Genomic DNA, 27,998 nt, shown 5'->3' with positions numbered 1-27,998 from the left:
ATTTGGCACAGTTTCTGTGTGTGTGTGTGTGTGTGTGTGTGTGTGTGTGTGTATACCACCGAGGAACATGAAGGGCTCGTGCATGCCTGCAGTTCTCCAGAATTATTGCGCCTCGGTCAACGTTCTTTACTTACTTGCATGTTTCTCTGGCAGATTATACGCCAAATTATGCAAAACGCCGCTGGATATTAACTCCGGCACATTTTTTTAGTATATTTATCTTATATTACTATACTTGAAAATGACATCATAGAAGACAATGTTTTTTTAACGCTGACAGGCGGCAAGAGCCGACCATTTGTGAAGCAGCAATACCAACACTCCGGGAAATTCTTAATTCCATGGGTCATACAAAGGAGTGTTAGTTACAAGACTAGCGAGGTTATCCTAAAACTATATCGTGCGCTTGTGAGACCTCACTTGGATTACGCAGTTCAGTTCTGGTCACCGTACTACAGAATGGATATAGAATCCCTCGAAAGAATACAGAGGAGAATGACGAGACTAATCCCGGGCATTAGGAACCTTGAGTACAGAGACAGGTTAAAACATCTTAATTTGCACTCCCTCGAGAGACGTAGAGTGAGGGGTGATGTGATAGAGGTGTATCAATGAAAGTCAGGGCTAAGCAAAGGTGATATAACAAAGGTACTCAAACTATCTAACCAGGAGCGAACTCGTAGCATTGGTTTTAAATTCGACAAATTTGTAATTTTATTAATCTGAATACTGATAATTAGTATCAGGTTATTGATATATGATGATAGGGTTGTGTAAATGGACTGCTCTAAATTATAAATATTAGTTCGCTGCAGCTTCCTCCATTCTTATGTTCTAAGTTGAAGCAAAATTAATATTTTTGTTCCGTCTCCCTCAACACCTTCAGATAATGAACTATTGCTAACTATGCTTCATATACACGAAAAATGTATGACTATAGCCACTTGTTTACTTTGGCAATGTAACTTGGAGGAAAATGGAGTATGCGTGACTGAGAGGAGTACATTCTCTTCCTGGTGGCTGTATGGCGTGTCAGCCATGAGTCAGCCCAGTACCAATGTTATCCTAATCTGACTCCTATTTGAACTCCCAAGTAAATCTCCAGTTCGGGATAACAGAAAGACGACAAATTGAGTCTCTAGTTATTATAACATGGTATAAAGTTGTGTTAATGTTAAGAACATATATATTCACTTGTCACCGTTATTGAAGCCATATATCCTAGGAGGACAAGAATAAACACTTACGCATTCTTAATATTAATTTAATTTTATTAAACTGAATAAAAAAAGAATACAGTATAGATTATTCAGTAATGTATCCATTCAGTAATCTTATCAAACTATCCCAGAGGCGAAGAAAATATGCAATCATTTCATAACTGTATAAAATTTAACTGTCTTATTATTTATAATTTTTCGCAAGACATGCTAATTAAAAAAATGTCATTATGTTGTTCCTTCAAGTGGTGGTAATCAAATACTTTACTAATTAAGTTTCTGTCTGGTTTCAATTTGCTCAGACCGCGAGCGCCGTCGTGCCAGCATCCTTGATCCCTCCTTTGTGAAACTTGAGTGGGCATCACGAAGCAGCGCCGTATAATCTGTGGCATGTTGACGTGGCAACACTAATGCGGGAAGAACCGCGAGAAAATCAGTGTTGTGGGTGGTGATGGCTGGCTCGGTGAGCGAAGCTACAAGGAGCCTTCATATTCTCCTTGATGTTTGTTGTCTCTCTTTGGTTCAGTGTCTGGCGCTTTCATAACCTCTCAGTTCAGAAAGCAAATTTTTCTCCTCTGAGTGAATCCTGGTTTCTCCCCACTCATTACGACTGGTGTGACTTTTTGATTTGACTCTCATACAACCGTTCCTGTTTATTTGACTCCCAGTGAGGTATTCACAGAAAGGCATTGAAGCATAAATGATGTATACAGAACTCTAACGTCAAAGTGAAATCCTTTAAACCTTTACTGAAAAATAATGCAATAAAATGTTTGCTTTCTATGCCGCTCCTTATCGAGTGTTTGTAATATTTACTTTGTTCTGATCATCATATTGGATTTAGTGCATTACTGTGTCTATTGTTACCTGATTATGTTTTCCATGTAAGGTTGTGTTTAAGCTCGTGCTCAGGTGTTCCATGAAAACTAAAAAAAAAAAAAAAAATATACCCAAGTACCACTCTTCTGGCTGCACTTTGAGTATGGTTGGTCTCCTTCGGTAACTCATCCGCAATACTAGAGGATCTTTAACACGGTTGACAAGAAACACTTTACTGAAGGATCAGTCTTGAATGTTGTTAAAAGGTTTGGAGATAAATACTCTTTAGGGTTACTGGAAAGGTATGGATGGTAACCTGAATCTTTAGCTAATATACCACGTAAGTAGATTGAACATAGCAGCGGGTTCATTACATAAAATCCTTCATGTTGGTGTCTACACATGCAGCGACACTCAGACGAAAACCATCAATAGCGGACTACTACTTGACATCTGTCCTGTGAATTGGATTTTCGGCTTTCAAATTCATTACTCTACTTATTGAGTCTCATTTGTTTTTTTTAATATTCTTTCTTCATTTGCATTATCCTCGTCCTTCCTACAGTTATCACCTTTTTCACACCCTTTTCTATCCTCTGTATTTCACTCGGTGGAGAAGAAAATTTTGTCCTCTCCTCCACCTCTGTATCCTCTTGTACTATACGCTGATTCTTTTCTTAATTTACTGTATGAACTGACCTACAATCCAGACGGGGTTATCCAGCTTACTATTTAAGAGTGACCTCGAATATCTAGGTCGTTTCCTACCCGAGTGGAGAGACGCTGGAAGTGTTATTTGCTTAAGATATTCTCCTAATATTAGCTCTTTAACCAACATGATTCAACCTAAACTAACTAGCTTCAAACCTAGCAATTTTCACCCCCCAACTTGTGGTAATAGTCTCTGTACACGAAGATTGCATATCTGTGTCCAACATCCACGCCACATAGAGCTTTCTTTTACGAAAGTTTCAGTTTTCTTGCAATGTTTATTTTTTCCATTTTATATAAGGATTTGTAATCAATTTCGTATGATGTATTGCCAGGTTGATATATATATATATCGTTTTTATACAGAGCTGTAACGATATCTTTTAGTATTCTCTGTAACTTTCCGACCGTCACTGTAAACAGAGAAGCCCTAAATCACAGACGGTGTCTCGCTAACTTCTACTGCCATGTGAATGTTTTGGAGCCTCTCAGTTTTGTCGTTTTCTTTGCACCTTGATGGCGGCAAGAGTCAGTCCTCTATACCCAACTTCTTTACACTTCATTACAGTAATGTGTTTGTGCATCTATACAAATATATATTATCATCACAGATCTTTGTCTCTTATATATAAACACAGCCATACACTTAATGCCTCCCCCCCCCCAAAAAAAAAAAAAATCTCTGGCATTTTCTTTCGGCTTCGTTTTTCATCACTTTTCCCTAAACCCGAAACTCGACTAAATTTTATTCGTGTAAACAACTCACGTCAATCTTTTATATCTTCCGAGTCTATCTTCTCCCATGGCACGTTTCTCTCTCCATCCTTCACTACACCATAACATTCTCAGCGGATACTCCCCAATATAACGTCCTTTACAACCTTAATGTTCTTACTTCATTTATTAAGGGTTTCTCTGTTGTGGTTCCTTCTCTTGTGCACATTATTACCAATATCCTTAATCTCTTTTTTTCATTACAACACGAAGGGATTCTTTTTGTTCTGTAAGTTTTACTAAAGAGTCTCTTTAGTCTTACACCCCATTGGTCCTCTTATGGTCCTCTCCTGCCACCATTTCTCTCTCTCTCCTTCCTACTGGACCCATAACAACCTTCTAAACTTTTCCCACATCTTATTTACTCGTAAACATATTTCGTCGAGAATTTGGCCCAACCTAATTTTCACCTCTTTCTTCGACTTTGTTTTCTTGGAATCATCTGTTTGTTGTTGTTGTTGTTGTTGTTGTTGTTGTTGTTGTTGTGTGGTTATTGGAGTCTGATTTCTTTACTCCCATGCTGCTTTGTAAGACTCACAGTATGTACTGTATTGATAAGCTACGTAAAGTACTTTATTCCATTGTTATTACGTAATACAGTTCTCACTTTAGCCATTGTCAGGTTAGTGTTTAATTACATTGAGTAGAACAGTAAAGTGTTTGCACCGTGGCTGGTTCCTTCTTAACGCTCAATAGGAATCCTAGAAAATAATGTATAACTCTAATATTAATTTGTATAGTGAAGAAAGTATAGTAAATGTTTGTCTGCCTCTTTCCCGTTCATTTCTTTAATCCATTCCTGATTAATGTTTTTCCAATGAGCCGTCACAATACGCTTAATCACCCCACCATTAACGACTCATGACCTGGTCTCTATCCCTAATTATTTCTACTTACCTCCAGGGCTTCAGTTTCCTATGTTTGATCGCACCTGATGAATGGGAATGGTCGTACACTGACTATCCCTGTAGCTCCATGAGGGGCAGGACTTCAACCCCCCCCCTACCTACAGTTCGGTCCTCAGTTTGAATATAGAGCTGAGATTTGGTAGGGAGGTGCGGGTGGTCTAGGCCCTAGGGTATGGTCGTACACTACAGTATCTCCTGTCGGGTAACTCCTCTAGTACTGTACATTACAACATCAACATCAATACCGAATGAGGAAACGTTCCATTGCCAAAACTATTCCGATGAAGGTGGTATATAGTTTAATGGCTATAACAATATAAACATTAGAACGTTTCCTCGCAGTGTGTATAATTTTTTTATTGAAATTTCATGTCCAGTAAAAAAGATTAAGATTAATAGCAAAGTTGGGTACCATGTCACAAAGGGGCCACCAAATTTACTGTCAAAGTTAATTATTTATTTTACTTTCTCCCCCTTTAGCCTATTTTCTCTCTCTCTCCTGCAATTATTATTTTTTCCTTTTATGTGTTGCAATATATTAGTTTCTTAAGAAAATGATTGTGTTTCTAGAATTCCTTAGCAGATGACATGCGACCTTTATTATTTACCTGAATAAGAAAAGATTAAAAAAGTGTTTTATCTTCACCTCCAGTCCTTACACTGTGTTGTGGTGACGTAATACAGACCTTCCTTCCAGCAGGAGGGAGAGTGGAACCTTCTCCCTAACTCACACAGTTGAAATATAACTGGCTTAACACCCCCTAGTGTTGGGGAGCGTTTCACAACGTTGGGTAAATATTTAACCCATGATAATGAGTGAGGAACATTGTTATAAGTCCATTAACTAAATTACGTGGCCTGTCTCAACACTCTTACTGGGGCCTGGTACAGCTTTTATCTCCTCGTGTGCTTGCTTACATTTACTGCTCAAGACTTTCCGCTGGGGCTTTGATCATGCGCCTTCATCTCCCGCGTTTGATACATGTGGAGTATTTTGCCAGTGTAAATAAGGGAGGTTTCTTCTCCGGAAAAATGTGTACCTAAACTTGGGGGAAGATTTGCTCACCGGATATTATGTGCCTGAGCGGGAGAGGATGTCTTATTTGGCAGGCATGAACCCAAATACCAGGAACTTAATTCTACCGAAAATTATTTATTCAAATATAAACGGACGGTTCCCGGTGCGGAACTTTTATTCGAGGAGGGAGAGCGTCGCTTCTCTTTGGCAAAATTGTCGTGGAATACGAAACATTTCTTCTCCATAACGTACGCGACCCGTTTATCGCTGTATCCATTCCAACTTTGGCTTTTACCCAACTTTTATCATTCATATGTTCAGGAAAATAGAAACGCTCTTTTTGAATGCGACCTGTAAACGGGCGCTGCACAATACTCATTAAATGTGACCCGAATAACCTGGCGCAGTGAGGGAGGTAATCGAGGCTGAGAAAGATGTAATGAAACAAAGGCGAGAGAAATGAGACGCCACACTAATTAAAGAACTAAGCATAAAGAGTCGTACATTTTATACTGTGACTAATATCAAGATATTTTCCCACCAGTGCCTATCTTCAACACCCAACCTTATTAAAGGTGATTGAAAGTACATACCATATGTTCCCTGGCTCGTCCATATCATTAATACATTAAACATTACTGGCGCATTGTTAGCGAGGTCCGTCACGCTAAGTACTTGTGACTGGAGGAAGAGAGAAAAAAAAGTCAATACCCAGAAACAGCCACATCATCACCAGCAGGAGGGAGGGTGGGTGGGTATTGGCACTCCGGGTTGTCACATGCGCTCTCAAAATTCAAGCACCGTCGCAGATGCTGGGCGGGTTTTAGTGTGTGTACATATGTTCTCACAGCTTTAGTATCGGTTCAGATGGTTCACAATGTGTGGGGCTGCCTGCTCAGAAATTCCATTACTTGCAACAATGGCTTTCGTATTTTCAGTGTTATTATTTGTATGTTAAAGCAACCGTGAGATTTTTTCCAATTGTCCTCAGAGGGAATGAACGGTTTTCTATAGCTGGACATGTGTATGAAGGAAGCATTAGGAATTTATTGCTTCATTCCGTTAGTCACGCTCCCTCGCTTCTACGGTACTCTCCTTCAATTGTCATGCTCCCTCACTACACTTATGCTCCCTAATCACAGTCATGCACCCTTACGTGTCACACTCCCCCCCCCACACACACACCATTCATGCTTCCTGACCACATTATGCTCCTAACCAGTCATATTCCTTCACTATAGTCATGCTCTTTCAACAGTCATGGTCCCACACCGCAGGCATGTTCCCTTAACAGGCAACCTTGTTTCATCTCAGAGCGCCACAAGGCAGCCATTACCCTGCAATTTTAACAAGTTAACAACTAGTCCCGGAAGAGGCAATTTTCACTCCATTCACAAAAGACTATTCTGAAGGGAAGTACCGCCCAATATATTGACCAATCACACCCCCAGAGTTGAGTCAGCATACCTACCAATCAGAATTCACTAAGGTTAAGTTGGGTTATACAGTATTTACCAATCACGTGCCCAGGGTGCGACCGTCACTCAGGTTAGTTTAGCTCATGTTAGGTTAGGTTAGACTAGGTTTAGGTGAGGTTGGGTTTGTCTACCCCGGCTTAGGTTATGAGAGCCAGGTTTAGGTTAGAATCCATTGCTTTAGGCTAGGGTAGTGTAGTGCCAAGATTCAAATTGACCAGTCACACTACCGCAGTCAAATTTCCGCACCCAACAGTAAATATATCAAAATTTAAGGAGAACCCGTAATTTTTCTTCTCTCGATGATAAATGAAGCTTTGTGTCGAAGCTGTGAAAAATCTTGGAGAAATCATGGTATGGTGTAGACACAGTGGCCGTTTGTGTAAGAAGGGGGAGCGATGGTGAATAGGTGAGTGAAGGAGATAAAAAATATTTGATAAGGTGGAAGAAGAGTCACATAGACACGCAGAAGGTAAATTATTTTTTATGTATGCATGATAGACAGATAACTAAATAAATGTTCTGTGTGTTTGTGTATAACTGCGTATTTTTTATTATTGAGTGCGTCTATTTTGTTCATTTTGTGTGTTTGAGAGGCTTGATTTACATTTGCTTGTGGTAGTATGTATGTCTTGTGTTCTTGTACGGTAATAAAAGTTTGTCGTTGTGTTAGAGAATGCATTAATGAGTCATTAAGTTTTGTTGCTGAAGAATACATTTTTAAAATCCTCAGTATTCACAAAGGAGATGGCAAATTTTTTAAAGCAGCTTAAAACTAACAAGAACTAAAACAAAGTAAAATATCAACAAATTGCAACACTTGCAACAGCAGAGGAGAAGACTGCTAATGTTATGAACAACAAAAATAACAATGACAACAGCAACAACTAGTGAATCAACAACAGCTCTCAGTGGAACAACACCAACAACAACAACACCACCAACAACAAATCTAAGTGGAACAACAACAACAACAAATCTAAGTGTAACAACAACAACATAATTTTCAATGTAACAACAACACTAAGACAAACAGTGTCTCAACATCAAGAACCCTCAGAGTAACACTAACATCACCACCACTAGAGGCAGCTGCAACACTTTAAGACTGTAGACTCGGCCATCCAGCTGCCCAGCAATTTAATAATTAGAGTCAAGACGAGGGAGTGCGAGGAGACACCCTCTCGCCTCATTCATTTTTAACAGTGAGATAAACTAGTACGTGATTCTCTCCGTCAGCCTCCCTCACTCTAATGCCATTCACGAATTCGCAGAAATAGCTCGAGAAAATGTTTAGAATTGAGTAAATATAGAATGTTGTGGTGAAGTGCACACATGAATGACCTTGTGCGAGGATGTGAACAGTGTGTGGGAGGGGGAGGGGGAGTAGAATGACGTATTATACAGAAATAGATGAAAAAATTAGTTGCATTTCTTGTCAGCAGTAAAGTGGGTCCAGCTCTTTTCAACACACGCGATTATCCGACGTAATTATACCACAATCACTGATTAAAATAACTTGGCTAGGCAATTATGCGATTAATCGTTGGTGATGAGGGATGAAACCGGGTAGTAGGTCGTCCATTCAGGGCTCGTCTTGTTGTTCCCGGTCAGGAGGACATCGACCACTCATCTCGTATTGAGCCGCACGTCACTCTAATAACACGGCACCAACAGCTGACCCTCACGCACACACCACACTCCCACCGGCTCTTGACCCCTCACTGCGCCCAAAGCCGAAAAAAAAACCACGTGAGACCTAACGCATGCAGGCACTATTACCATAAATAATAATACTTGAAGACACGAGTACCAGAGACCGAATACTTGAAGACACGAGTACCAGAGACCGAATACTTGAGGACACTAGTACCAGAGACCGAATACTTGAAGACACTAGTACCAGGGACCTAATACTTGAGGACACTAGCACTAGGGACCTAATACTTGAAGACACTAGTACCAGGGACCTAATACTTGAAGACACTAGTACCAGGGACCTAATACTTGAAGACACTAGTACCAGGGACCTAATACTTGAAGACACAAGTACCAGGCACCTAATACTTGAAGACACTAGTACCAGGGACCTAAAACTTGAGGACACTAGCACTATTGACCTGCCACATGCAAACATATGCATTAGAGGTCATGATATTGACGCATACTAACATTTGTTCCAGACAATTGACCCTTACACATAGAGAGCTGACGCATGAGGTTAATACCAATGACCTGACGCATGAGGCTTATACTAGGGACCTGACGCATGAGGCTAATACTAGGGACTTGACGTATGAAGCCGTAAGTGCCAGGAATGTGACGCATGCAAATATCTATGACAATGACCCGACGCATGTCGACACCAATCTTCCGATAGTCAATGCCAGCAATACCAACACACCATTATCTGCCACACACAAGTATATTATGTTCCACACAATATACCAGTTTAACGAATCTCTCATCACTAAGTTGGACGTATTCATATCCTTCCCAACGAAGAGATAAAAATGTTAAAAATATATATTTCCTCTTTATTTTTATAGCCAAGGAAACGACATCATTTGATATATATATATATATATATATATATATATATATATATATATATATATATATATATATATATATATATATATATATATATATATATTTATATATAATAAAAATACAATTTTGGAGCCTCTCGCCTTTACAAATAAATAGCGATATATTTCGTTCAAAGTACCAGAGTGGGAGGTGGCTGAATTCAATCCTGCGAGGAAGGATCTGAAGTTACAGCGCCAGGTTAAAGGCGATATCGAGTTATTTTGTCAGATTAAAGTGGATTCGATGGTATGTGATCCAGCTGGAGAGGATTCGAGTCTATTTTACCAAACGAAAGAGCATTGGAATCTATCTTACCCAGCATGGTGGATCTGGTAGGAAGGATCTGCAGCTAATCCTACGTGACTTGCACTCGATGATCAGATCCTCTCGTGCGGCCTCCATGCCTTCCCCTGAGCAGCAGTGATACAGCTACAGCAGTATCTTTAGGTGAATGTGTAACTGAACAGTGTCAGCGCCACTAACATTCACCGTGCACAAGTTCAGTCGTGGCCCGAGTGTCTGGTCCACTCTGGGTTCCTCTTTCCCTCCTTACAATTTACCGATAAAGTGACTTTGAAAATAATGCTATTGATTGTACTGGTCTAGAACCTGGTGATTTGAGACTACTAGAGTAAAGGCTTGCTAGATTAATATTTATTACTGTACAACCACCGTAATTTATGTCAATCTCACAGTTATGTTGTAATCTCCTGTTTCACAATATCAAGGTATAATGTGCCCCCCCCAGCTGCTGAGTGTCCCGACGGATTATACTCTACCCTCACCCCCTTTACCCCTCCCCCCCCCCCAACCCACCCCTCACCCCTCCCCTTACCCCTCCTGCTGGATATGTTGTGCCTCTTAACATTTGTTTCGGGCCAACATATAAGTGAGTTGTTTACATACATTATTTATCAGCAGCTGTTGTACCACACTCATCGTCTCTGCATTACGTACCATGTCTGATTATTGTGATCACGTTAAATAATTGTGTGTCCAATGAATGTGTTAGAGTATTTTAATGTTTCATGTATCTGTTTTAAGTTTATTCGTGTCTGGCCGGAACGTTCTATTCATTCTTTTCTATCCTTGTTGATGGATTGTAATGAAAACGAGTACAAACGCTGATTATTTTTTCACCACGCGGTCACTTTTTTTACCCAGATTTGATTTATACAATGGAGAGAGTGCATTCCATTATCACATTGTATCTGTCATTTTTAAATATAATGAAAAAATTTTCCACAGCAGTGGTAGTGGAAATGTAAAATTTCTTATTTGAAAGTAATTGTGATGTTACAAATTATTTTACACTCTTCTTACATTGACCGGAACTCATTGTTTTATTTGGATATAATGTGATGGTTTTGTTAATTCACATTTTTAAATTCTCTGGAAAAAAAACATTTGAAGTTTATGCAGTTCTCGGCCAAGATATTGCAAATAAGCTGTCAAAACTTTACGTAATTACAAGATCCGGGGAAAGTGTAACATACATAACGAATTAAACCTTTAGTGAGAATGCAAAGCCATAAAATACGAAGATCTCAAGAACTTAGCAAAGTAGAAGATTTGTTGAAAATAAGAGAAATGAAACCTGTAATGAATATATTTCTTTACAACATTGCACATTATGAAGAATTAGCCTCGAGTAACGCAATTTTAGAGACTTACAATAAGTTTTGGGTTTGTTGCTGTCACGTCGAGCGCTTACAAACCAATTTTACATAGAGCTGAAGGCTGTGACTTGTGTGTAGTGGGGGGGGGGGGATAGTTACTTTCCAGATAGTAGAGATATGAACTGATCTCCCGACGCACTAACCATGAGAGCTGTCGCACACCTTTAAACAATACTGAGAATTGTTTGTGAATACTTAATGAAACAGACCATCACCACGTTCCCCGCCTTACAACACTACAAGTCCTCTCTCGCTGCCTTGTATTATTTCGTCTAACTTTAATGAATTTCTCAGTGGGGTCTTCCCTACATATATTTTATTTCTGGGAAGAGATGTCTTGTTTGGATGCTTGATAATATATTCTCTTTGTCAGAAACAATGATATAGTGTACTCATGTCGTATGCTGTCTGACGAGGATCCAGCACCGAAGTTGTTTTAGGCACGTCAATCGATATGTTAGGTTGTACAAGGTTCATCACTATAATATTTAGTATGGATAAATATTACAAATAAAGTAGAGCGAGGATGTGCAGTATAATTTTTCACCCTAGGTACATTAGAGTCGCTCATTATTTGTTTCCGTGTTACACCTGCACATTATCACAGTACCATTAATTACTGACATTATTCATTCCACAGGTGATCATTATTTTCGCTGATAAACGTCGAAAAACAATTTCTGTGTTTCCTACCTTATGTGTTTCATTGTCTCTGGTAAATATGAGTGGTGAGAGAGATTTTCACAGTGTGTGTGTGTGTGTGTGTTTCTGTCTGTCTGTCTGTCTGTCTGTCTGTTTGCGTGTGTTGGTGTGTATCTGTGTATTCTGACGTAATAGCGTAAATTAATGCTCACCAAAAAGGTTCACAGATCGAGATATATGTAAATGACACACTAATGGATCATAATTGAGATGCCATTAAGCAATATAAATTTGTAAATGACGCCGACAACATTTGATGCACGCAACATAATTATACTAAAACTGCGACACACACACACACACACACACACTACAAAATATCTCTCAACCTTATCAATATGTTATCTATCTATCTAATCTATCTATCGAGCTTTAGAGATATAGCTGTCTACTGAAACCCATAAGTGAAGAGGTGTGCATGGTGGTAGTGATAGCGATGGTGGTGGGAGTGGTGGTGGTAAAGGTATTACTCGTGGAAGTGGCTATGGTGGTGGTGTGGTAGTGGTGGCGGAGGTATGGATGGTGGTAGTAGTGGTAGTAGCTCTGGTGTAGGTATGGATGGTGATGGTAGTAGTGGTAGTAGTGGTGGATATTACTACTGATTAATGAAGGAGAAATTTGAGGGTTTATAAAGTACCCTGAGGAGAGATTACCTACCCAGTCATGCCATATGTGAATTACACTATACTGACCGTTATATTGAGGGCAAATTACGTTATTCTGATGTTAATACACTATAGTATACTGACAGGGAGTTAAATTTAATGGGGGAAATTTAACTTTATTGAGGGTTAATCACGCCACCTAGTGAGGTTAAATTAAGCTCTGATAAGAAGAGATTACGTAATACAGAACGTAATTCATGTTATGGTGAACGTAAAGAATAGGTGAGGTTAGGTTTTGGACAGGAACCTCGATACTACATAATAATACGCTATAGTCGAATATAAACTACACACTGTTTAGAATCAATGCTGAAGACAGATTACGTTGTACAGTAAATATATTTCGCAGTATTGAACAATTTAAGTCATATTACGCTCTTTGTAAAGTATGCCTCGTTTAAAGTGATTTACGATGCTGTTTTACCGGTAAGTTACACTCTGCTAAAAATGAATTACGCTTCAGGAAGAGTAAAATACTCCATGTTATTGTTGCATTAGTGTGCATTGATTATTAAGCGAGTTATGTTGACTTAACAACCATAATGTATGAAGTGTCCAGGTATACTGCTGTATATTTCTCAGTATCTCGTGCGTTAAGCTATTAAGGGTGTGAAGGTGAGTGTTATTGTTGGGTAACCTCCCCTTGTTTATGAGAGACTTATGTTGTATGTCAAGTGTGATAATAATAATAATAATAATAATAATAATAATAATAATAATAATAATAATGATAATAATAATAATGATAATAATAATAATGATAATAATAATGATAATAATAATAATAATAATAATAATAATAATAATAATAATAATAATAATAATGATAATAATAATAATGATAATAATAATGATAATAATAATAATAATAATAATAATAATAATAATAATAATAATAATAATAATAATGATGACACTACTAATAATAAACGCCGCTCACTGCTGTATGAAGGAGATAATTATGAACATCACATTCATACGACTTTTCCATTCCTTGAAATTTCCTAACTAACTTTGACTAGTTCCTCATCGATATACCAGAGACGACACACGTTAAACCCTCTCCTAGCAGCGTTATACATCACTCTGGTATATAAATCAGCCCTTGTTTATATATTACACTGGAATCGACACAAAAGATATATAATACCGTAGTGTATATTGCCTCCTACATTGTTTTGAAATCTGGTACTGAAAGTGTCTAGATATTTTAGGTAAGTTTGAAATTATGTTTTACTTACATTTGTCTTAGATTACATGATGGGTATAAAAGGTTCCTTGACATATAGAGCCAACAGCTACAAATCATCGAAATTAATATAAGTTGTAAACTGTGGTGTACTTAAAGTGATTATGTTGAAGGTAGAGTATAATAATAAACCATGTTAGGGTAGTACCACGCACGGCTCAACACAAAAACTATGTGTTAAAGTTGAAATTACGAGAAAAAATACTACTACAGTGTATGTAGGTCGCTCTGTACTATATCAAAGCTATAAGGCTTCCGTATTATACAGTTTGAAATATTATGATAACATTAAAATATTATTCTGGTTTAATGTTATAGCTGATCAATATAGCACGTGAAACACTTCGCCTCAACCTGACCGATAAAGCTACCCCATAAACCACCCACGCCATATTGTAGTTAAAACCACATTCAGGTACATTAGACACGAGAACTTATGGGTTTAAATTACGTCATGCAGAAGGTAAAGAGGTTTGGAAAATTACTAATTCATTCAGTATTTTAATTTTAATTTTATATGTATTATCGAATGGCATTTCCACATTGAATATTTGCAATCATAATATATTAACTCTGCATAAAATCAGCAGTCGCATATTAATTTCACTCCTGCACGTAACATACGACATAGAATCAGCTGTCAAATGGCGTATAAGGTACACTAAAGGTTCGTCCTAAAACCAGGTGGTGCGTCTTCTTGTTTCCTTTAGTTAACGAAGAAAAGAAAAAGAAATGTACTTATCGTCAGGAATCGGGTAAAGCTAGGCATAGTCGGAGGCAAAGTGAACCATAAAAGAAGTAATGCGAAGGGATGTAGAGGTGAACGACGCTAAGCTGGTGATAGAGTATTCTGGGAACCCACTCAAGACCAGGAGGAAGAGGGGAGCGAAAAATGGGAAGATTAAGAAAGAGAGAGAGAGAGAGAGAAGAATGAATTAATATTGAAAGAAACATAAAGAATACGAATAGATAGAGAGACAAAAAGTTAAAGAAAGAACAGAGTAGACAGAAAAATATAGATAAAAAATTAAAGTTGTATTAACGAAAAGAGAGAAATTAAGGAAAGACAATGAAGAGAAAAGAGACAAACTGCCAATAGTTGAAGATTTAAAGAAGTCAAATATAATAAGAGAAGAACATATGGAAGGTTAAGATATGAAAGATTAAACTAGAGAGGAAAACAAGAGACAAAATTTAAAAATATGAAGGAGGAAAAAATAAAGCAGGAAGAGGAGAAAGAAGAATCAATAAGTAAATCACAAAAGAAATGAGAGAGATGGGAGGAAGGAAACACAGATAAATGTTTTTGGTTATTGTATTAAATAACAGAGAGAGATCAGATAAGTGCCATTGTCACTTTCGTACGTGGAGTTCTCTTGTTAAAATACTGAAGACATTTTAAAGTAGGATGTTTTGAACTGTTTGGAAGCTGTGTGATGTAAGGAGAGAAGAATTTATGTGTCAAGGAATTCCATTGAGTATTAGACCGAGTTCTAGATGGATTTTAGTAGACTGACGTTCTGCAACTTGGAATATGGACAGAAAAGTCAAGTGCTCTCCCTAGTGCTCTGTTAGGCTGGTAGGTGTGAGGTGATGGTACTATGGGGTGTAGCTCCTCAGAACATTGACTGTGGAAGTACCCATCGAACAGGGAGAGCAGTAGGATCAATGCCCAGTACTAAAAGTTAACTGGGAAGGTTGTTGTCGTTGTTGTTGACTTGTTCTGGCGGATTTTTTCTTGTTAGGTCGTGTAGATGAAGTTCCACGACACACCTCACCCCCTTCATGGACAACAACAATATTCCATCAGTGATCTCACATGACTCATATAAATGTTTGCCAGTTCTTTATCGGTAATGTAGGGCCTGTCTCTGAATATGAGTCCAAGATTCATTGAAGCAGTTTATCCAGAGAGAGAGAGAGAGAGAGAGAGAGAGAGAGAGAGAGAGAGAGAGAGAGAGAGAGAGAGAGAGAGAGAGAGAGAGAGAGAGAGAGAGATCTGACGACGTGTTCATGGTAAGACGTGATGTGGGGTTAAATTGTCAAAAGTCTCGCCAGTTACTAAATATTCAGTAAATTGGTGTTTAAGATAATCATCCTTACAAAAAGAAAATAATTACTAGCTCACTAAATTGGCCTGTCAATGCGTCGTTAGGAGAATAGAATACAACTATATTAAGGGACTTAATTATTTATATGAAGAATTAATAAGGCTGTATTGTAGGATTAATGAGGTCAAGTAAGGGATTAATGGGTGTCAAGTAGGGGATTAATGGGTGTCAAGTAGGGGATTAATGAGGTTAAGTGAGGGATTAATCGGGTCAAGTGAAGGATTGATGGGGTCAATGGGGGGATTAATGGTCAAGTGAGGGATTAATGAGGTTAAGTGAGGGATTAACCGGGTCAAGTGAGGGATTGATGGGGTCAAGTGAAGGCTTAGTGAGTCAACTGAGGGATTAATAAGACTATTCTGTAGGTTCATGGCGTGTAGTGAGGGATTAATGAAGCTCGTCTGGGAGATTAATGACGCAGAGTGAGGGATTGATAGGATTTAATGCAGGGAATATAAGTGGTGATGAAAAATGACTTCAATGAACGATCTCCTGCCCAAGAAATATTCGAATTAAATTATTATATTTATCCAATTATTAAATCATATTATTAATGAGGTCAAGTAAGGGATTAATGGGTGTCAAGTAGGGGATTAATGGGTGTCAAGTAGGGGATTAATGAGGTTAAGTGAGGGATTAATCGGGTCAAGTGAAGGATTGATGGGGTCAATGGGGGGATTAATGGTCAAGTGAGGGATTAATGAGGTTAAGTGAGGGATTAACCGGGTCAAGTGAGGGATTGATGGGGTCAAGTGAAGGCTTAGTGAGTCAACTGAGGGATTAATAAGACTATTCTGTAGGTTCATGGCGTGTAGTGAGGGATTAATGAAGCTCGTCTGGGAGATTAATGACGCAGAGTGAGGGATTGATAGGATTTAATGCAGGGAATATAAGTGGTGATGAAAAATGACTTCAATGAACGATCTCCTGCCCAAGAAATATTCGAATTAAATTATTATATTTATCCAATTATTAAATCATATTATTGCGTATATTAAATTACGCCATTAAATTTGTATTGTTAAATCGTAGTGATAAAATGTATTTTATTTAACATTATATTGAGGGGGTTTTTTATTGAGTAATCATAATGAGTGTTTATTATTAAATGGTGGTATTAGAACTGGTTTATTAAATCATAGTATGAAATCAACTGTATTTTACTATGGACTCATAATGCCAAATGTATTTTAATAGTCGATCACATATTATTGAATTTATTATATCATTAGAGCAATAACTGTTATTTTCTTGTCTTGTAAAGTGTAAAAAAAAAACTTTATTGGTATATATTGTATTGATACTGTGATCAGCCTTGCATTGGGTCAATATTTTTTGCCTCGTTTGCTGATTAACAGGTCAATGCTCTGTACTTAATTTTAGTCACACACACACACACACACACACACACACACACACACACACACACACACACACACACACACACTTCCCTATAATTTACGTACCAACTCTCAATTGGGTTAGCAAGGGGTGGCTCTGGGCGTGAACCAAATATCCTTAGGACGGGAAGGTACTCGTTATATCCCAGTACAATAGCTGGTACACACGCAGGAAAAAGGAGACAAAAAAACCCATGTAAAATGCAATGACCCAACCTATGTATTGAGGGGCTCTCACTCACGGCCACCAATGACCGCCACAAGTACAGGCAACTTCATATTCTATTCTGATTTGTCCGCCGTCTAATTGGCATTTTATGATACGAGAAAATGGTGTGTATTGGTTGGATTGGAGAGAGAGAGAGAGAGAGAGAGAGAGGAGTAGGGGTAGAAGGAGAGAAAGAAGAGGGATAAGGGAAAAGAGAGAGAGAGAGAGAGAAGAATATGGGGAGAGACAGAAAGAAAGAAATGAAGTAGGAGATAAAGGGAAAAATAAACGAGAACAAAGGGAGAAAGAGGTTCGGGGGAGGGTGAGAGAGAGAGAGAGGTGGTGGATAAAGAGATTAGAAAAGAGAGATAAAGGAAAGAGAAATAAAGGAAGGAGAGATAAAGGAAAGAGAAACAAAAGAAGAGGTCGAGAGAGAACACGGAATTCCACGGAAATGTTGAGCGGGAGGGTTAACGCCAGGCCTTGTTGAATGCTCTTACTGACGCTGGTCTTTTGTTTTGTTACGAGAGATGAATAGAACGAGAGAGAGATCACAGTGGGAGAGAGCAACAGGGGAACATGACTGTGGAGGAAGCGGAGTGGTGATGAGAGAGAGAGAGAGAGAGAGAGAGAGAGAGAGAGAGAGAGGGGTTGTCTAGTAGTGATAATTATTCACACACCCAACACCACAAGCAACGTGTGTGTGTGTGTGTGTGTGTGTGTGTGTGTGTGTGTGTTAAGTAAGCTTACGTCCTTAACACTCTCTCCTCCAGGCGTATTAACCCAACCAACACCAACTCGGTGACCCTCTCCTGAAGTGTTACAAGCAAAAACTCATGCAAGTTGTTGGTAGTACGTCCGGCAGCGCACAGTGAGAGACACTAGGCAATAACTACCTGTCGTGAAAATAAGTAGATATTTTTGGTATATCAGTCAAGGTATAATGAGCATTATGGTTTAACTAACTCAGGCAAATATATTCTTTTATTAGTGTCATGATGGTTGAATCAAACAGTAATTTTTATTTAGTACTTTTCAATGCAATACGATTAATAAGAAAATGTGATCAACTATAAGGAGTAAAAGTTGCTACTCTATCACTATTTTATACTCTGTCAATACAAACTAATAAGTACATATCGCTGAACTCCAAAAACAGTGACACTAATATCGATCAAATGATAAGACGACCAAGAGCAGTGACACATTGTCGATAAAATATGGATTAACCATCTTCCTTTGCCTTACTTAATTCAAACATGTAAAAACATTTCTGTGGCGCTATGAATATTTAAGACGGTGGGTGTGAGAGGCTGTAAGGCCGGGTGTGCCGTCTCTCACACAGCTGGGGGCCACCCTAGAGGCACCCAGACGTTGATGAAGGTATCTGCTTACTAGATGGCCGCGCTCTTTGCTGTCTTCTGCTTTACACTTTCACTCGTATATGATGTCTTTCTCTCTCTCTCTACTCCACATCTTTCTCTGCTTCCATCTCCATGGACAACAATATATATATATACATATATATATATATATATATATATATATATATATATATATATATATTCGGACAAAAACTTCTCACCAAACTTTGTTTTCTAAAATTATTGCATCAGTTTTATGTTATCAGAGAAAAAAGTTAGACGTTTAATCAAAAAGTTTTATTTATACATTTACCTCGGATACATGACGCAGTTTCAGCTGCGTATATATATATATATATATATATATATATATATATATATATATATATATATATATATATATATATATATATATATATATATATATATATATATTAGTTATTGTTGTTAATTTATTCCTCTACATATACACCAGCATAATATTTTTATTTCGTATATTTTTAGCGTTACAACAGTTTGCTCAGTTGAGGGGAGAGAAAAGTTTCTCAACGCTCACAAACATTTCACAACAACTATCTATTTTGTTCGTACATCATAATATTTTTTGTGTCGCCGGAGGGTGAGGGGATGGAGGAGGAGGTAATGTTTGAATAATAGTTACTCGTCATATTTTTCATGTCGACCATAATATTTGAGGAATCGTATTTTTAATGGTTTTAGTGTTAGCATATTATATATATATATATATATATATATATATATATATATATATATATATATATATATATATATATATATATATATATATATATATACCTCCACTGTACATCCTGATCACTGGAGCAACAACAACAGTAACCAAACTGAAGGGTGACCCAAACTGAATAAGTAAGACACACACACACACACACACACACACACACACACACACACACACACACACACACACACACACACACACACTCACACACACACACACACACACACACACACACACACACACACACACACACACACACTCACACACATCGTGACCATTATAGGACAAGGACGTGTTAACTTGGTGCTCTAAGTCAGCCTGTTGAACTTTGTGGTGTTTTTAACGAACTTAGTACCACAGTTCTCCAGAAGCAGGTGAATCTTTTACCAGTGTTAAACTTTACCGCACTCAGTAAAAATTAATTAGCAGACCAGTGCCGTCCTACGACCTCAGGAAATGCCATCTATCGGCGGTAATACATACCTGTTATTGTTGTGGCCCCCTGCACCCTACTGACTCCATAAAGCGTATTTTGTGTAAAGAAGATTATTCAGTGTCATTGTACTGATTTATTAACCATAGGTGACGGACATTTAACGGATAAATTACATCATCACGTTTGACTATACCCGGCTGACCTACCTTGGGTGATTCTTGGCATTAGGAGCAAAACAGGGCCTCGTACTTCAATGTCCTCAATATTATTCGTCGCAAAAAACGCCTTACTACCCTGCCAAGCTGCAACAACTGAAACACACCCAAAACAATTATTGGTGTTGTAAACTAAAGTAATGGTAAAATATTTCATTACTTAATTATCTTTTGGTACTATATTCCTCAGTTTCACGTTAACTATCGCTTATCTTACCTCCCAACCCCAGCTATCCCCCTTACCACTTCTACTGACGTACCAAAGATACTCTGCAAGTTAAATTCCTCCACCCCATCTTCAGTGTTTCTCTCAGACAAGCAAAGTGCTTCGTTGACTTCATGTTTTTCTTCAATACCGAAGTTAACAAATCCATAATCATTCATCGAGTTACGGTCCATCACCACTACAGTGACTCTCAGTAACCTATCAGTGGCTCCCATCTTGGCAGACTTTTAACTGACTCAGCCACGACATAGTCATTATAAATCCGCCAACTTTGGGTTTAGAAAGTGACGGTTCTTTGGCTTACAGACTTCCTCAGTGAGCTCTACCAATATTATCGTTTCCCAGTGACCATCTCCACCTTACAGTTACTCACCTGCAGCGTTTCTCAATCTGTATTACAAGCCATATTTTGTAGCCTTAACTGATGTATTCATAACTGCTTCTACTTATATAATATTAAAACCGGAATTATCAAAGTAAACATAAAACTAACTCCCTACACATATTTTTTTATAATCTTTGACCATTTCTCTGATCTCATGTATGAATTCAGAATTACCTCTGGATATACACCCTAGAATACTATCATAACAATCCACTACACATGTATACATAAACCCCTGTCTATTATGTATACCTCAGACGACCTCTGTTACTTCCACAACCTCAGCAACATCCACACGTGTTTCCTTAGCCTCCTCCCTGGTGTATGTAACCTTATCCACTTCCACGCATGCATTATGGGGCACCATTAGCTACAAGAAGAGAGAGAGCGGAGATCCCTGAGCAGCGGCGGGTTATAATGGGATACACACATAGCGCAGTTCATTTTGGGAGACATCTTATTACGTAAATTAAGATCACTCTCCCAGAGGTCTTTCCCAGAACCCGTCCTCTCTCAATTAGGGCAAAGCAGCCTTATTTGAGGAGTGGGTAGCAACCTAACTGCCTTGTTGAGAACGCCTGACTCTTCTACAGTTCACCTCCTCCTCCTCCTCCTTCTCCTCCTCCTTTCACCCTCCTCTTCCCCGTCCGTTGCTATTCTCTTTTCTTTTCTCTTCTTTGAACTTTTCCTCCGTGTTATCTTTTTTATCTCTCCGTTCTTTTCAGCCTCTCTCTCTCTCTCTCTCTCTCTCTCTCTCTCTCTCTCTCTCTCTCTCTCTCTCTCTCTCTCTCTCTCTCTCTCTCTCTCTCTCTCTCTCTCTCTCTCTCTCTCTCTCATTTGCCGTATCATCCCCCCATCGCTAGTCTTTCTCTTTCCCCTCTCTCCAAAATTCGTCTTCTGTACCCTCCCTTCCTCCTATTTTTACTCTTCTGTCTCTCCTTCAACCCCCTTATCCCCCTTTCCCATCCTTCCTCCTTTATCCCTATCCTCTTCTCCCATCCTCCCGCCTTATTCTCCCATCCCTTTATACATCCTCCCTTAGTCTCCCACACTCCTTCTCCTCTCCCGTCCGTCGTCCCTTCCCAGAACGTATTCATCAACCTCATCTCGGAGGCATGAATCACCCAGCTGGGAGGGTGTTTTTGTAAGTGACCTTGGTGTGTGTATATGTTTACGGCGTGCAAGTGAATGAATGTGTGTGTGTGTGTGTGTGTGTGTGTGTGTGTGTGTGTGTGTGTGTGTGTGTGTGTGTGTGTGTGTGTGTGTGTGTGTGTAAAAGTACTTATACCGAAAGTAATCATTCATAACTTTTGACAGCCTCGCCTAACCTTTCCTAATTTAAGGGTTTTCAGTTATATTCTAATTTGGTGATGCCTTAAAGGGAATCACAGTTCAGAAAATAAAGAATCGAAATTAGTGCTGAATTATGAGAGGTTCCTTCTAATTGGTTAAAAGATACCACCAAAGATCGCTTATGAGTAGTTAACAGTGATATGGGTCAGTGGTGAGTTGTTTTTGTCAAGAGAATTTAGGGAATTTTGTCTGCATCTATACGTCTGCAGATGACGACAAGAGACCGACGATAGGGAATGTGAGAGGAAACGATAACAGAGGTGAATGAAAAAAAAGAGGGAAGGAAGGAAGCGAAAGAGATTTAAATGAGAAAAGGAAAAAAAATACCACAGACGGAGAAAGAGAGGGGAAATAAGATATAAAGAAAGGAAAAGAAGGGAAAACGAGGATAGTATAGGGGGAGAGGAAATACGAAACAATACGAGAGAAAAGAAAGAAGAGATGGAAAAAAGTTGTAATGGAATATTCTTTAGAAATTAAGAGTGAAAATAATCCTATCTCATGACACTCTGAATTAAGGAGGAGTTGAGACTGCTGTAGCAAAAACCTTTAGTTCTCTAGCTTATGTTGTTTCATACAGTCATGTACTTCAAAGGCTCTTGAGATCTTTCGGCACCTGTCTCAAAAACAATTCCCACACTAGACAGCAATAATTAAAAGACATTGAAAGATGTTCTTGTTGAAGTTACGAAAATTAAATTGTTCGCTACAGTGAATCTCTCATCAGAGGATTCAGCCTCTTGAAGCGATGACTTAATTGATTTATTCCCACGAAACACTGGATTAAGTAACTGGTTTAACCAAGTTTTGGGTTTTACATGGTGCAGTCTCTTCAAGCTGTGAATTAGAGAGAGATCAGTATAGTGTGGGGGAGCGGTGGTTCACTCTCTAGAAACTATGAGGACACTGGTTCGATTCCATGGAAACTGGTTCATGAGTGGGTTCTTGGTCTTTAGTACACAATACAGGAGAGACATGTATTTTGTGAGAGGATTCTTTTAAATGAAGAAAGAAAAAAATTCACAGCTTTTATTAAATATTTGTCTAATTTTGTACCACTACAGTATATTGTAACCCTTATTGTACCATCACCATTAAAATAACTTACTTAAAGTATACCAGACATTTAGAAAGCTTACTTAAATTGTTCCAGTGCCTTTAAAATACCTATTCAGATTGTACCGCTGCAACATAATTACCAAGGCAAATTTACCAAGGCAGCTCATTTAGCAAAACAAATATTGCCAACTATAAATTCATTACTAACCTCCACTATACCATTGCAGTTCTAATTATCAATGCAGATGGCACCATTACCCATTAATTACCATATTCAGATTGTACAGCCGCATTTGAATTACCAACCTCATTATTGTACCACTGTAAACACTAATCAAGAACTCTCATGATGATAGTGCTAAACTTGGCCGAGTCAATTAGTAACGCAATGTTGTCATCACCACTGTGGGTTAATTAGTCACCATAAATTGTACCATTATACTTCTATTAGCAACTGAGATTGTTCCATTGGATATGAATAATTATCAGCATTAATTATAGCGTAATTAACACCTTATATTGTCCAATCATATTTCCATCAGCAAACATAGATTGTACCATTAAAGGTCAATTAACACCTTCAATTATTGTACCATTACAGTTTCATTGAGTTAATACCATCTCTAATATTTAATTACCTGATTATAAACACATATTAGTACTCATGAAAAATAATGAGTTAATCGACCTACTTGACCAAAATAGGAAAGTTTATGAGGGTTTATTAAAAAAAAAGTCAAGAATGCAACTAGAATGAATGTATAGATAAGGCAAGTAATAGACGTGTATACAGAAGAGGGTAAAAGGGATAAATACATAGCAAGGGTATACAGAGAAGGATCAGTGAAGCAAGAAACTTATTTGCATGTAGAAAGGAGACAACTGAGAGAGAGAGAGAGAGAGAGAGAGAGAGAGAGAGAGAGAGAGAGAGTGGGTAGAGGGAGAAAGAGAAGCGGAGAGGGAGATACTGAGAAGGGGATAAAAGGAGAGACATACAGACAGACAGAGAGAGGATTGAAGGTAGTCTATAATTCATTTGCATGGTGAGGGAGGGATGAAGGAAATTAAGATCTCACCCTCGCCTGTAGATGGGCTCACAGGGGAGTGAATTCAGCAGCAGCAGCATCACCAACAGGAGGAGGAGGAGCATCAAAGGAGCATCAGACATAGATTTAAGGCAATTCTGATAGAGGGAATGAAGGTAGATTTTTATGAAGATATTAGATTAGAACAGTGTCCTAACTGTCCACCAGATTAGATGATTCGTTCATAAGGATTACAAGGGTTTAATTTGGGTAATCCCGTGTTGATGTTGCAGCTTAAAGATCAAGGGATAAATGTCTTTCAGTTTATAAGGGATGGTTGACAATTATCTTAGCCATTGAAAGGTAATGATGTTGCGTTATTAAATATAATAAAGAATACTTGATGTAAGAGTAACGTTGATATGATTTTTCTTATTGTTTTATTAATGTTAGTTTTTTCGACACATCGCTTCATGAACGTAGAGACCAACGTCACCACTGAATTGAGAGGGTCCATTTTAGAGCGGTTTGGGGTAATCAATTTGGTTCTGTCACGCCACATAACCGGATGAATCGGATGAAATGGGTCAAAATTGCCATTTTTTTTACATTTTTAAAAGCAAAATTTGGGGTAAAAACAATAGAATTCAGGGTTGCTAATGAGACCATCGAGTAGTAAACCGTCAACAGCTTTACATCACGAAGCTCTTTGATGCCAGACTCTGTGAGGCAGCTGTCATGAGGGATATCAGCTCCTACTCTGAACTCCTCATAGACTTCCTTTGTTCAGACTGGCCAAGAATGAAGATATTGACACACACACACACACACACACACACACACACACACGGATAATTTGAGTTTTTAGGGAAAGTGGCGCGAGAAACGTAAGATCAATGTTACCCAATTTGTTAATTAATTCCTTTAATATCTAAAGCCTATAGCAAGCTGTCACCTGGGTGTTCCGCTACACCGTTAACTGTTTTCGCTGCCAGAGTGGGAGACAAAGCATTAGTTTGCCTGAGTTATTACAGTAATGAAGTTACACTCTATATTGACAGTACCAGACTCTGAAACTTTCCCTTTGATGGTTTGGCAAATGAATGTTCTCGCTTGATGAATAATGCAAAGAGTAACTCAAATTGATGTGGACTGTTGATGCTAATATAATACACAGGCTAATGGCAGTTGCGTCTCGCTCATCAGAGAGTCGAGGTAAAATCCCCCCCCCCCATGAACCCTCACACACCCAGACACATGCAACACCACCCACCCCCTCCCCCATGAACCCTCACACACCCAGACACATGCAACACCCCCACCCCTCCCCCCCATGAACCCTCACACACCCAGACACATGCAACACCACCCACCCCTCCCCCATGAACCCTCACACACCCAGACACATGCAACACCACCCACCCCTCCCCCATGAACCCTCACACACCCAGACACATGCAACAGCACCCACCCTCCCTCCCATGAACCCTCACACACCCAGACACATGCAACACCACCCACCCCCCCCCCCATGAACCCTCACACACCCAGACACATGCAACACCACCCACCCCCTCCCCCATGAACCCTCACACACCCAGACACATGCAACACCCACCAAAAATAAAACACACCCGAAATTATTCATATAAACTTAACGTGTAAATCGAGTCCGAAAATATTGATGATTAATGGACACTGACAATCCCACAAAACAAACACCACTTAATAAATCATATTTTGTCAGAGGAACAAAAAATGCGCTTGAAATTGCATATTGGTTTTATGTAAATTGGTTGGAATTGGGAGTTGAAATGGTCTTCAGTGGGGAAATATTTGGCAGTTTTTCCTAACACTTGCTGCGTAATTACCGCTTAGCCAATAAACCTGTGTTGTGTGTCCTCCCCGGCCGAAATTATTACACACGTGTTACATCATCATTGGTTAATTAGTGTACACGTGTAACATAATCACATTAAAACCTGTAATTACTGCAGAACGTATTGACAGTAAACCACTTACCATGTACAACGCAGTCAGTAATTATATAATATACAATCATAGTTAACAGTCTACATGTACTGTACAACACAATCACAGTAAAGAAGAACTACACGCATGACATAATCACACTACACCAATACAACATTTGTCATAATCACAGCATTGGAGCAAACATGTAGATAATAATCAGGGTGAACCACTGAACATGTACAGCAACTTACATCACACTACACCAGCATACGTGTACAACATATTCATCCCTAACCGTGTACAATATGCATCGCCGACTGAATAATCCTAGATGTGTAGACTGTGTTGCACGCTATGCAATCACAACTCTGTAATCCTAGTTATCCCAATCAGGGCGCGTAGTGTAATGACATCACAACAATGCATCGTCTTAGTGCTTGGGAAATGACGGTAATGAGCTATGAGGTCGTGTATAACTACCACGTCAGCTCCGTCACACACACACACACACACACACACACACACCTGTTTTCTTATATATTGACCAAGGTGACAGGTATGTTGCACACCTGTCCTCTTGTAATGTTGGGACCACAGTGGCAGAATGTTCCTCACCTGTCCCCAGTTGTGTTGTGTGTATTGGCAACTATGTCAACAGAGAGAAAAGTTATTGATTAGGTGAACATTACTCTTGATACTGAGTGGTGTAGTTTCAAGTCCATCAGACATTCAGGTGCACTTCATGCGAGTTATCTCTTTGAAACGCTTCATTTATACCACAAAATTATACCTTGGGTACTAATTAACTTACGGTAATTCTGTAACAAAAATAAATGAGTCTCGTCTGCACTCCAATGAAGGGTTACTTAGTTAAAATAACAATAACGCGAAATTTACCTTGAAAAATTAAAATGACAGAAACTTATAATAGAGCCTGAGTGTATGGACTCCATCTGTTATGAGTACCAGTGTGAGTACAAACCTCGGAAATGTTTTAATATAAGCTTCCGTTGCTTAATTTAGAGTGATCTATCTCCCTATAAACGAATGAAAATTAACCTTAGGGAAGTTTACAAAGAGATAACATCACCTGATAATAATAATAATAACCGCTTAACGTCAGGGGCTGGATGTTCAGATTTGATCGAAGGAGTTAACGTAATGTTGAACTATCGCCCAGAAACAATGAAATGTAAATCAACTACAAAATTGGAAAGACGAGGAAAGGCGAAATCTATAAATCAATCCTTAAAGTATATGAAATAAACACTCAAGGATAAAAGACAATAGAGACGCAAAAAGAAAACAAAAACATAGATAAATTTACGTAACAAGGATGGAACTAGCAAACTAAGATAAGAAGATAAAGAAACAAAAAACAAACTGACCTAACAACAACAAAATATGAAACAACTAACTTACATAACAAGTCCCAAAGAAAAGTCTCTCTTGTAAAACTGTGAACCAGAGTGAAAACAAAATTATTTCTCCAACTCTAAATATTACCTCCTATAATCACTGGATATTAAGCAAGTTATATCAGAATAATTAAGAAAGCGATTAGTATAATAGGTGTAGATTGAAATTATTAGAGTATTATTATGAATATATTATTAATTATAATGTGTAGTCCAAATGGTACAGAGACAAGATTCTCTCTCTCTGATTGC

The 27,998-nt window shown here is 38.5% G+C and overlaps 1 long non-coding RNA gene across 1 annotated transcript in view; it reads left to right on the top strand.

Annotated features, from left to right (window-relative positions):
- LOC121879862 overlaps window positions 1-27,998 on the top strand; it is a 73,032-nt gene that overhangs the window by 5,124 nt on the left and 39,910 nt on the right. The window lies entirely within an intron of this gene.

Source organism: Homarus americanus, unplaced genomic scaffold (assembly GCF_018991925.1).
Source record: "Homarus americanus isolate GMGI-L3 unplaced genomic scaffold, GMGI_Hamer_2.0 scaffold51826, whole genome shotgun sequence".
In the NCBI taxonomy this organism is placed as follows: domain Eukaryota; kingdom Metazoa; phylum Arthropoda; class Malacostraca; order Decapoda; family Nephropidae; genus Homarus; species Homarus americanus.
The sequence above is the reverse complement of the archived record's forward strand: the minus strand, read 5'-3'. Positions and strand labels throughout refer to the sequence as shown.